This window comes from Phalacrocorax carbo, chromosome 11 (genome assembly GCF_963921805.1).
Source record: "Phalacrocorax carbo chromosome 11, bPhaCar2.1, whole genome shotgun sequence".
NCBI lineage: Eukaryota > Metazoa > Chordata > Aves > Suliformes > Phalacrocoracidae > Phalacrocorax > Phalacrocorax carbo.
This window is the reverse complement of record NC_087523.1, coordinates 2,198,043-2,207,386: the sequence shown is the minus strand read 5'-3', so window position 1 is coordinate 2,207,386 and position 9,344 is coordinate 2,198,043. Positions and strand designations below refer to the sequence as shown.

At 47.8% G+C, this 9,344-nt stretch overlaps 1 protein-coding gene across 5 annotated transcripts in view; it reads left to right on the top strand.

The window, feature by feature from the left end:
* Positions 1-2,325: 2,325 nt before the first annotated feature.
* The window catches only part of LOC104039347 (fibronectin type-III domain-containing protein 3a), a 49,410-nt gene continuing 42,391 nt past the window's right edge, over positions 2,326-9,344 (top strand). For 2 of the 5 annotated variants that reach the window (XM_064462826.1, XM_064462827.1), the window contains exons 1-2: positions 2,326-2,423; positions 7,406-7,509. The gene's annotated coding sequence lies outside the window, so the exon portion shown is untranslated. Of the gene's footprint in view, positions 2,424-2,760; positions 2,776-5,237; positions 5,378-5,424; positions 7,131-7,405; positions 7,510-9,344 lie in introns of those variants that run through there. The other 3 variants (XM_064462829.1, XM_064462830.1, XM_064462831.1) reach the window with 3 other exon arrangements.

Here is a 9,344-nt window from a genome sequence, read left to right as displayed (position 1 = left end):
AGTAAGATGTGACTTAGAGGAGCAGCTTGTTTTCCTCCCCGCCCCGAGTCTTTTGCTGAAGTTTTCGGTCTATTTTATTGGCACGAGGAATTATTAATTCCTTTTCAACCCTAATAAAACATGTGATGTGCTGACCCACACTGTTCCACAGGACAAAATTAGGAGCTGCTGCTTTTCTGTACCAGAATCAGGCCAGCGGTCACACGTGTGCGGTAGAACCTGCGCAAGAGGTAGGAAGAAGAGGAAATTTCAGTGCGGCAACTGTGACACCGCTTTTGCCAATTATCTCATTCAGAGGGAAGCGGTTCCCCTGCCTTCTCCACCTGGAACTGGCCATCGATCCAGATACCAAATTAATTGTGCTTTTCAGATCACAAAGGGCATTACAACGAGCTGTACAGACACAGAGGCTCTCGTGTGCCTTCAGAAGCTTAAATAAACAGGGGTAACGCGAGATCACAGGATGAAAAGGTAGCGGGCTCCTTGCAAAAAGCCATCTTTTAATGCACCAGCAGTGTTAGTCTGCACCGAGTGTACATTTTCAGCGATGCTAAAGGATACGATATCATTTGCTTGTTTTCTCCCCGCAAGAAATGTACAATTCAAAAACATTAGTGAAGTCTTGTAATAGCTAGATGATCAAATGCAACGAAAGAGAAGAAAGGGACAACGCCTCAGCAAGTGCTGGGCGTGCAGATGCAATCTGATGATGACTTTTATCTGTTCTTTTGCTGTTTGCTACCCATTTGCAGAGAACCTATTCATCATTTTATGGGCCAATATGAGTAAAATTAATTGTCGAGTTACACGGAGTGTTTTTGTGGCATTTATTTAGCAAGGTAAGTTATAGCGCCTAGAAATTCAGCAGACACCACCGCCTCTGGCCTGCCTTAACACTGCTTGCTTATTTTAAAAGATGGATGGGAATTTATTTTAGTCCTGCTTAGCATGGGTTGTTCACTATGGCAATCCAACCGCTTCCACTAGTCTCCAGAGAGAAATTCTCTGGCGTAAAGGAACAATTTCTTCTATTCATTATAAAATTTCCTATCTTAATTAAAAATACATCTAAGATCAGTCCGGGGGTAAACACACGGCCATTCATTTTAAAAGGTTAGTTTCTTTCTGCGTATGTTATATAGCTTGCGAATAAACATTGAGTTTGACCTTTTTCTTCTAAACTGCTGTGATTCACAGTTCACGTGGAGCTCATGTAAGAGCACAGCTGTCACGCTCATTTTGCATCCCCACAGAAGCCGACTCCCACACTGTGCACAAAGCACCCCCTAAATGACAGCTTGGAGAAACGCGCCTCGAACTCGCTTAAAACACATTAATGGAGATGTATCAGTGCAAACTGTCCGGTGGAAATAAGCTGAGGAATGCAAAAGTGATTGCTGCGTTAATTGCCGGAGAAAATTGATGTGCCAGAGGGGATGTTCAGCCCATGCTGTGTTTCTTCGTCCTTTTTGGAGCAGGGCTCGGTGGCCCCGAGGGCTTGGGATGCTCTGACCCGGGTAAGAGCGGACATGGAGAAGGGAGCGGCATGTCTGGATACCTGGCTCCTCATTTCGACCCACCGGTAATGAAGTCTTGCCTTCCTCTTTATTGTGCCCGCTTAGACAGTTGGCGTGATACCCTTCGCTTTTATGGTCACCAGCGTTAACGCTTTTTAACGTTGCTGCACAGTGTTAGAGTCTGGGCCTTTTTGCCTTTGCACGTGCTGTGTGGGGCCCCTCTGTCCCACTGAGTTAGCAGCGGCGGGGGAGATGAAATGTGTAAAATGTGCAAAACACCGCGTTTGTCCTGGTTTTGCCCGATGGGGCTGACGGAGGCCACAGACGCGCCAGGCACCGGCTCATGTGTCGCAGCCAGGGTAGAGCCGAGGGCGCTGGTGGTGCCAGTGGGTGACGGGCCGTGACCACGCAGGGCATCTGCCACCAGGTGCCACCAACCCCGTCCCCAGAGGGACAGGGGTTGCGGGTCCCGGGGGACACAGGCCTCGGGGGACGCGGGCCAGGCCTCCATCATGGCGGGGCGGTGGGTGCCGGCCACTCGCCCCCTCCGGCCACCGTGGCACCTCCGTCTCCGATCGCTGCCACCCACCTCTGCCCCGAACGGCTGTGTCCCCTCCCTCGCCCCCCAGCCCTACCGTCCCCCCTCGGGGACTCCGGACCCTTTCACCCTGCCCCACCCGGACCTGGCCCGCCAGCCACCTGCGGGGTAACCGGCCCCCCCCCCGCGTCTTTCCGCGGGAGCGGGGTGGGTGAAGACGGAGCTCGGCCCGTGCAGTGGTTGGCGCGCCCGCCCGCCCGCCCCCGGCCGGCGGCGCAGGCGCAGTGCCCGCATTCCATCATGGCGGAGCGGTCGGTTGGCGGTCGGCAGCGGCGGGCTTGAGGCGGGGGCCGGCGGCGCCGCGTACGGTCAGTGCTGCCGCGGGGCCCGCCGTGACACGGGACGGGACGGGACAGGACGGGGCGGGACGGGGGTCGCTCCCGTGGGACCCCGCTTTGCCCTCCCGCCCGCCAAGGGGCGGAAGAGGGCGGCGGGGCCGGGCCGGGCCGGGGGAGAGAGGCGTTCCCCAGCCAAGGCGCGGCGGGCAGTGCCGGGGCTGGCGGCCGGTTCGACCCGCCGGCGACGGCGGGAGGGGACGGAGCGGAGCCCCGCGGTGGGGAGCGGAGGCCGGGCTGAGGTGGCGGGGTGCCGGCCCGTCCGTGGCGGGAGGCGGCGGGGTGCGGGACGGCGGCGGGGCGGACGAGAGGGACCGCCCGCCATGTGAGGCGATTGAGGGGAGAAGGTGGACCCCGGGGTGTGGGGCGGGTGTCGTGGGGACACCCCGGCGTATGGGGCGGGTTTGGGGGGGTGGACGTGGCGCAGGTGGGAGCAGCCCGGGATGTGGGGGGAGGATGATGAGGCGGAGGAAGGCTGTACGCGCGGGCTGCCCCACGGGGCGCGGGGGGGCTGCCCGGGGTGTGTGGGGATGTTTGGGGTGCAGGGGGATCCTGGTTGCGGGTCAGCGAGCCCCGCCGTGCCTCCCCGCCGCCGGGGGCTGACGCCAGCGGGCTCCCCTGACTCCCTCCTCCGAACTCCCCGTCTCCCTCTTTCCCCTTTCTCTCCTTTACCTTCTGTTTCTTTGGGGAGAGCGGGCTGAGGTCTGAACTCACCCCCCCGCTCCCCAGCTTCCCCCTCGGCCCCCCTAGACCCCCCCCACCCCCCACCCCCCCCCGGTTCTCCCTCCTCGGCAGCCGGAGCCGCTGCCTGCAAATGCCACGTAGCCTTCTACTTGTTCCCCTTGGCTGCCTCGCGGCTCCAGTACCAGACACCTCCCCCAGCTCCTCCTGGGGTCGGGGCAGGGGGAGGTCAGCCCTGTCACCCATCGTTTGGGTGGTGGCCATCTTTTACCCACCCACCCCCTTCTGCCTCGCCCCCCTCTGCCTTGGGGCAGCAGCCAAGGTGGGGACCCTACTGTGACCCCTTTTTCAGCGCGGTCCTATTTACCGCCCCTTACAAAAGGCTGTTGACTTCAGCAGCGTGGGGGTGCTTTCCTGCGGAGGGCTGGGGGAGCGTCCCCAGAGATTCGGGGCCCCCGAGCCTCAGCAGCCCCTCTGCCGCCTCTTATCTGAGGTGCTTCGTGCGCAGCACGTTGCCACAGTCTCAGAAAACGGGGCAATAGTGCATTGCTGGCAGGTGTATTTGCTTCCTTGAGCAGCTCATTCTCAGCTGGTTTCTGAGTTTTGTTTCCGTTTAAAACTTGCTGCTCAGACTTCTTGGAACGATGGAAGCTTTCTGTAAAGCTAATTTATTTTCGTAACTAAGGTTTCCATTTCTATCCATTCTTCGAACATTTTTATGTCTTTTCTGTTCTGTGGCAGCAAGATTTTTAACATTGGCAGTCCTTCCTTGCTTTGCCTGCTGCCTAATTGTGAATATTGATGCGCAGCGCTGCTGCAGATAAGTTCCTCGGTAGCCTGGTACGCCTGTGCCTCTGATCTGTGATTTCTAATGTTCTTCTAATGTATTTATCTTTCTAACACTTGGTTCATTAGGGAAATACTATCTCAGTCACAGATGGAAAGACTGAGGCACCGGAATATTTATGGCCCAAGGTCACACAGGAAGTATGTGGTGAGGCAGGGAATTGAATCTAGATTTCCTGAGACCCAGATTAGCATTTTAACCAGGGAAGCATCCTCTCTGTATTTTTTAAGCCAATAAATTGACCTTGGAGTTAATATCCAGTGTAGAAGAAAGTACTTTGTGTTTTGTTCAGTGTCTTTGTGAGTAAGAAGCAAAACTCGAGTTGCTTCCCACACTTGCATTCCTCTCCTTGTTTTTTGTAATCTGTACGTGAAAAACGATAAGGTGGTAAAATAGGAAAGATGTTGATTTTCTCAAGGCTCTGTGTGTGTAATCACGCACGTCGAAAAACGGCCAGCTATTACACTGTCCTCTCTTTAAGGTCTTTTTACCTTGCTGTGTTCCAAATCTCTGCAAGTTTTGGAATGCTGTTGTTGTCTGGGAATAATTTGTTCTTAGCTGGGATCAGATAAATCTAATATTCTACAAAGCTGAGTTGAAAGGGATCTACTTTGTGTTCCTTGGTGTCCTGGGTCTTAGTTTGTGATTCTTAATACAGCAGCCTGTGAATAAACAGGGCTTGTATTGACCGTCTTAACTGTCTCCTGGAGCAAGCTATTACAAGTTGTTCGCTCGCTTGTAGCCTTGGTATTGTTGCAGCAAGTTTTTGAAATACTTGGTCTTAGCTGCAGTTAAGCAGCACTTTGACAATGAAATGGAATAATTTCAACTCTTTGGGCTTTGTATCTGCAAAGCTACATATTGCAGGCTGTCTTCATTCCTGTTATGTTGGGATGGCTTGTTTTTGTATGTAAAGTTTGGTAGTTAAGTTTACTGCAGCGTTTTACTTGCCAGTGGTTTTGAGGAATTGGATGTTAGGATCGTTTAAAACAATAAGTCCTAGTGTATGCACCTTTAGAGAGAATAAAGATAACTTTGTCTACACAAATGCTTTTCCTGCCGCAAGCCTTGATCACAAACTGCATCTTTCATGTTGTACTGAAACCAAATTTGCAACGAAGTTGAACGTAAAGGTTCTGTATAACACTTTTAACGGTCTTTTGTTTGGGTTTTTTTGGAGGCTAGCATTTGCATCATGTTGACTGTGTGGGTTGTCACACCCATGCCAAGAGTCTTTCATCTTTTATGTTTATTTTTAGGAAAGGTTTGGTGAGTCCTTAAAAAACAAGATTTCATATGTACTGTGCAAATGGTATAAATTCCAGCGTTCTGCTCACAGGAGAGAGTGCCTGGCCTTGGCAGACCCCTCTGGGAAGGCAGTACGTTGGAGCGGTGCTGTGTAGGTATTTGTTAGACCCATTTGTACACCCATTATTGAAAGAGTTTTTGGAATCCCTTTGAGTGAATCTCGGGCAAATTAAAACACACGTTTTAAGCTTGGAAGACTGAAAGTGGCACTTCAATTTGATGACTGCTATTTCCCCAACTTGGAAGTCTTCTTGTCAAAATGTAGAAGGAAGCTTGTAACTTCTAAGAAAATCCACAACTGGGAAGGCAATCTTAACAAGATTCTGCATCAAAGTCGTAAGCCGGTATGCAATATTGTAAGAATGGCATCCCAATTTTCTTCTCTACATACTTTCTTAATTTCCTGTCATAGTTTCATTTAATCAGAGAAGAATTTTAAATTATCTCTGAAAGCAGATGAGAACACCTCAATATTAGTAATACTGTGACAGTCGAGAGACTTTACGGATAAAATTGACATTTCTCACTTCTAATTTTGCTATATCTCAAAACAATCGGGTCTGAACTATCGGTATTTAAAATTGTGGTTGCTCCTTGCTCTGGTTTCTCAAGGCTGGTGAAGATCAGAGAAGTAACCTTTTCATTTTTTTTCACCTGTTTTTAGCAAGTTGTCGTGAAGCTTACCAAGGTCACGATGGTTAGTTTTCAGCTGTTATCTTTGCTGCAAGCCAGACCTTAACTGAAAAGTTTTGGATTCCTGAGTGAGGAGCACACACTGAACCCTTTATTGCATTCTTGAAGAGCTTATTGTAAAAGCAGCGATAATTTATTCTTTCAGTGGTGCTAACACAATCCTTTCTGTGTATTGACCGGCAAAGACAGACCACTGGCTCAGAGCCCGTAGTCTGTTTCAATCTTAATGTAAATCTGCTCTTGTTCCTGATATCTTGATTGATGCAGAAAATGCCTCCGTTAGCTCAAGATTCACTTTTCCAGCGCCGGAGCCTGATGCTTTATGTTTTTTTTGCCCGTGTCTTATTAAAAGTAGTTCAGGAGGAACATTTATTAGGCTGTGACTTTGGAAACATCTGCAGCTTCAAGACAGTATCACCTTTCTGGGGAAAATAACAATGGATCTGCTGTGTTTGCTGGAGGAAGCTGTGAGCTTCTGCTGGCTGGCTGAGTGCAAAGTTAGCCAGCTCAGTCTGTGAACTACCTCGGCGGCTACGGGGGCAGTGATTTCTTGGAGTGTTCCACTAAAACTGCGGAGCATGCGTGCCTGTGCCTTATCGTTAGAAAAACTATATTGGGAATTGACTTAATATTTGTAAGGCCTTCCCGAGTCTGGAGAGCCGAACCAGTGCAATTTATAATCCTCAGTGTGCAAACAGTGTAGGAACCGGAGTCTGGTGCTGGATCCAGCTTGAGAAAAGTGATGATTTTTTAATATAACCTCTTGAATGGCTTCGGTGAGGACTGAAGCTGTTCATTACCTGCTCCTGGTAGAGCATCTTTAGACGAACCGTTTCTAGAGTAAACATCTGCTGCCCTGTGACAGTAAACTGTGATTGTGTTTTCCAGATTGTACCATTTATGTCTTATTTTTATGTCCCCTATCAGAGTATAAATGTGTTCGTGGTAATTTAAATTTTGCTATATTCACATACTTTTTGGAAATTGATATTTTTCATCCTTATTGTCATATAGAGGAATAGAGCATTGAGTAGATAGCTAAGTAAATGTGCTGAACTGCCACAGAATGCCCTTCATACGGGAACCATCTTCACAGCGTTCAAGTTACCTTTCACTAATTAGGCCGTAGCTGAAGCAGTGGCGTGTCTTTGGTGAGTACGGCGTTGAATGCATGTGCAGTGTTTACTCAGTTGTCAGGTTTTGCATTCTGTACATACTGAATAAATGCAAGGCGGCTGCGTGAGGTCTTCTGGTTCTTTCCCAGTGGAGTCTTCCTTGAGTTTTATTTGCTGATTCTAGTTAATCATTGGCTGTTCTCTGATGTCTTTTGCTGTTTTATTGAATGTATGTTGCTTTCTGCACCTTTTTCCTTAAGACTTCCAAGTCACTAGAAAGAAAATTACTGTTACTTTTTTCTTCTCTGCAGAAGGAAGACTGAGGGACAGTACAGCACATTGCTCATACTACAGCAGGCACTGACGGTGTGACACTTATCAACAGGAGCAAATTCAAGTCAGGAGAGTGTCAACGGTAATTAGACATAACTTACTATTCTCCCAGGTTTTATGAAGTGTTTTTTCCTGTTAAGTCTCTTAAGTAATGCTTTAAAGTGAAATAATGTAAAAGTATTTGACAGACTTAAAAACTTAGGGCTCTTCCCCACCACCCCCACCACCCCCCCGGAAGAAAATTTTTGATAGGTTATTAACAAATGTAAAAAATGAATTAGGGAAGGAAGAACCGATAGAGTTCCTGAGGTAAAAGGAGATTTGGTATTTCCACATAAATGTTACTGGTTTTATTAATATTTCCACATCGCTTTCTCTCTCTCTCTCTTCATCCCACCCCCTTAGCTGGAAGTTTTGTCTTAGACTTGCATAATTGGCCTTTGGATAAAGAAAGTAAACTCTGTTTTTAGTGAAATGCATTTCCTGTGTAGAAAACAGCTGAAGTGGGTGGCAGCATACTGATAAGTGACCGACTAGGTGGCCTTGCTCAGATACGTTGTTTTTAGTTGGAGTTCATGGAATTGAGCTCCTCGGTCATGGAATTGATCAGGTCACGGAACTGACCTGCTGGAAAAGCGGAAGGAGATCTGTCAGAAAGCTGCCATCAGCGTGGCACTTGTGGGAGCAAGAATTCTCCAGCTTTCCTTTTTTTAATGAAGATTCCTGTGAATTATCTTCTGATTTACAATGCTGCAAGAGCCTTATGAAACCATGGCAACTGCATTCTTAAAAATAAAAGTAGCCAAAAGTAAAGACAAACTTTATAAGCCGATGGCTGGAATGGTGCATTTTACACAGGGGGGAGAATAAGCAGATGCACTATAAAGTATTTGTGAATCAGAAATGACCTTTTTGATGTAAAGACACAAAGTAGTTGTTTCATCTTTTAGAGGGTTGGTGTCAGGATGTCCTGAAGACCATCATCAAGCTTTTTCTGCAAAGAATGTTTATGTATAGAACCACCTGTTGCGTTGGTGGAGACTCGTGTGTCTGAAAACATGTTTCATGATCTGTCTGTGGATTAGAAGAGAGCAGTTGTTAATATTGCTCAAAATGGGTACCCATTGATACTGCACAGCTATTACACAGCCGCTAATTAACCCTGTCCTTTGACAAGGTTTTGATCACTGTATCTGTGATGTTGGCGCGCAGAGCTTACAACAGTGCATTCTTTGCCCTAACACAACTGCCGCATTGAGGAAAGCAATCGTGCGTCGGCTGTCTTGGAAGATGAAATCGCATTTTTGCCTTATGTCACCAATAATGTGCTGTCCATTGAACTGACAGGTGTCCAATCAGATTTTAGTTTTTCTGTGATGGGGGTGTATTTTTGCTGAGATTTGGTCCCCTCCTAATGAAGAATTAGTTTTCATGTTATGACTGTGCACCAAAATTCAAGTGTATTATGCTAGTCTCAACTTCGGGAAGAGCAGTTTACCCTGTTTTCCCAAGCCCTTTCCTGTTTGGTTCGCAACTGTCTAATGCAGCAGGAGAAGTCAAGTAAAGAACTGAATGGTTGCTAATCCGTGTAGAAGAGAATGTGACGTGAAGTTACGTAAGTACAAATCTTTGAGGAGAAAAGTTGAAAGTCTCCTGAGAGTGAAAGATCAATCAGCAGATGGATTTCATACAAGACATAAAGAAAAAAAATTGGGAACCATATTATAGTCTCCTGAGTTGAACAGGTGTTTCGGGAGGAAAATGGTTTAGTCACGTTGAATAAGGGATTATAAATTTGGATGAAGTATTTTTTATCTGCTTTATTAAATAGCTTCAACATTGATATCTTTTAATGGGGATCAGTTGCTTTCAGTTCTGCCATGTGAAGTGTTAAAGTGTTCCAGGCTCGGGAAGCAA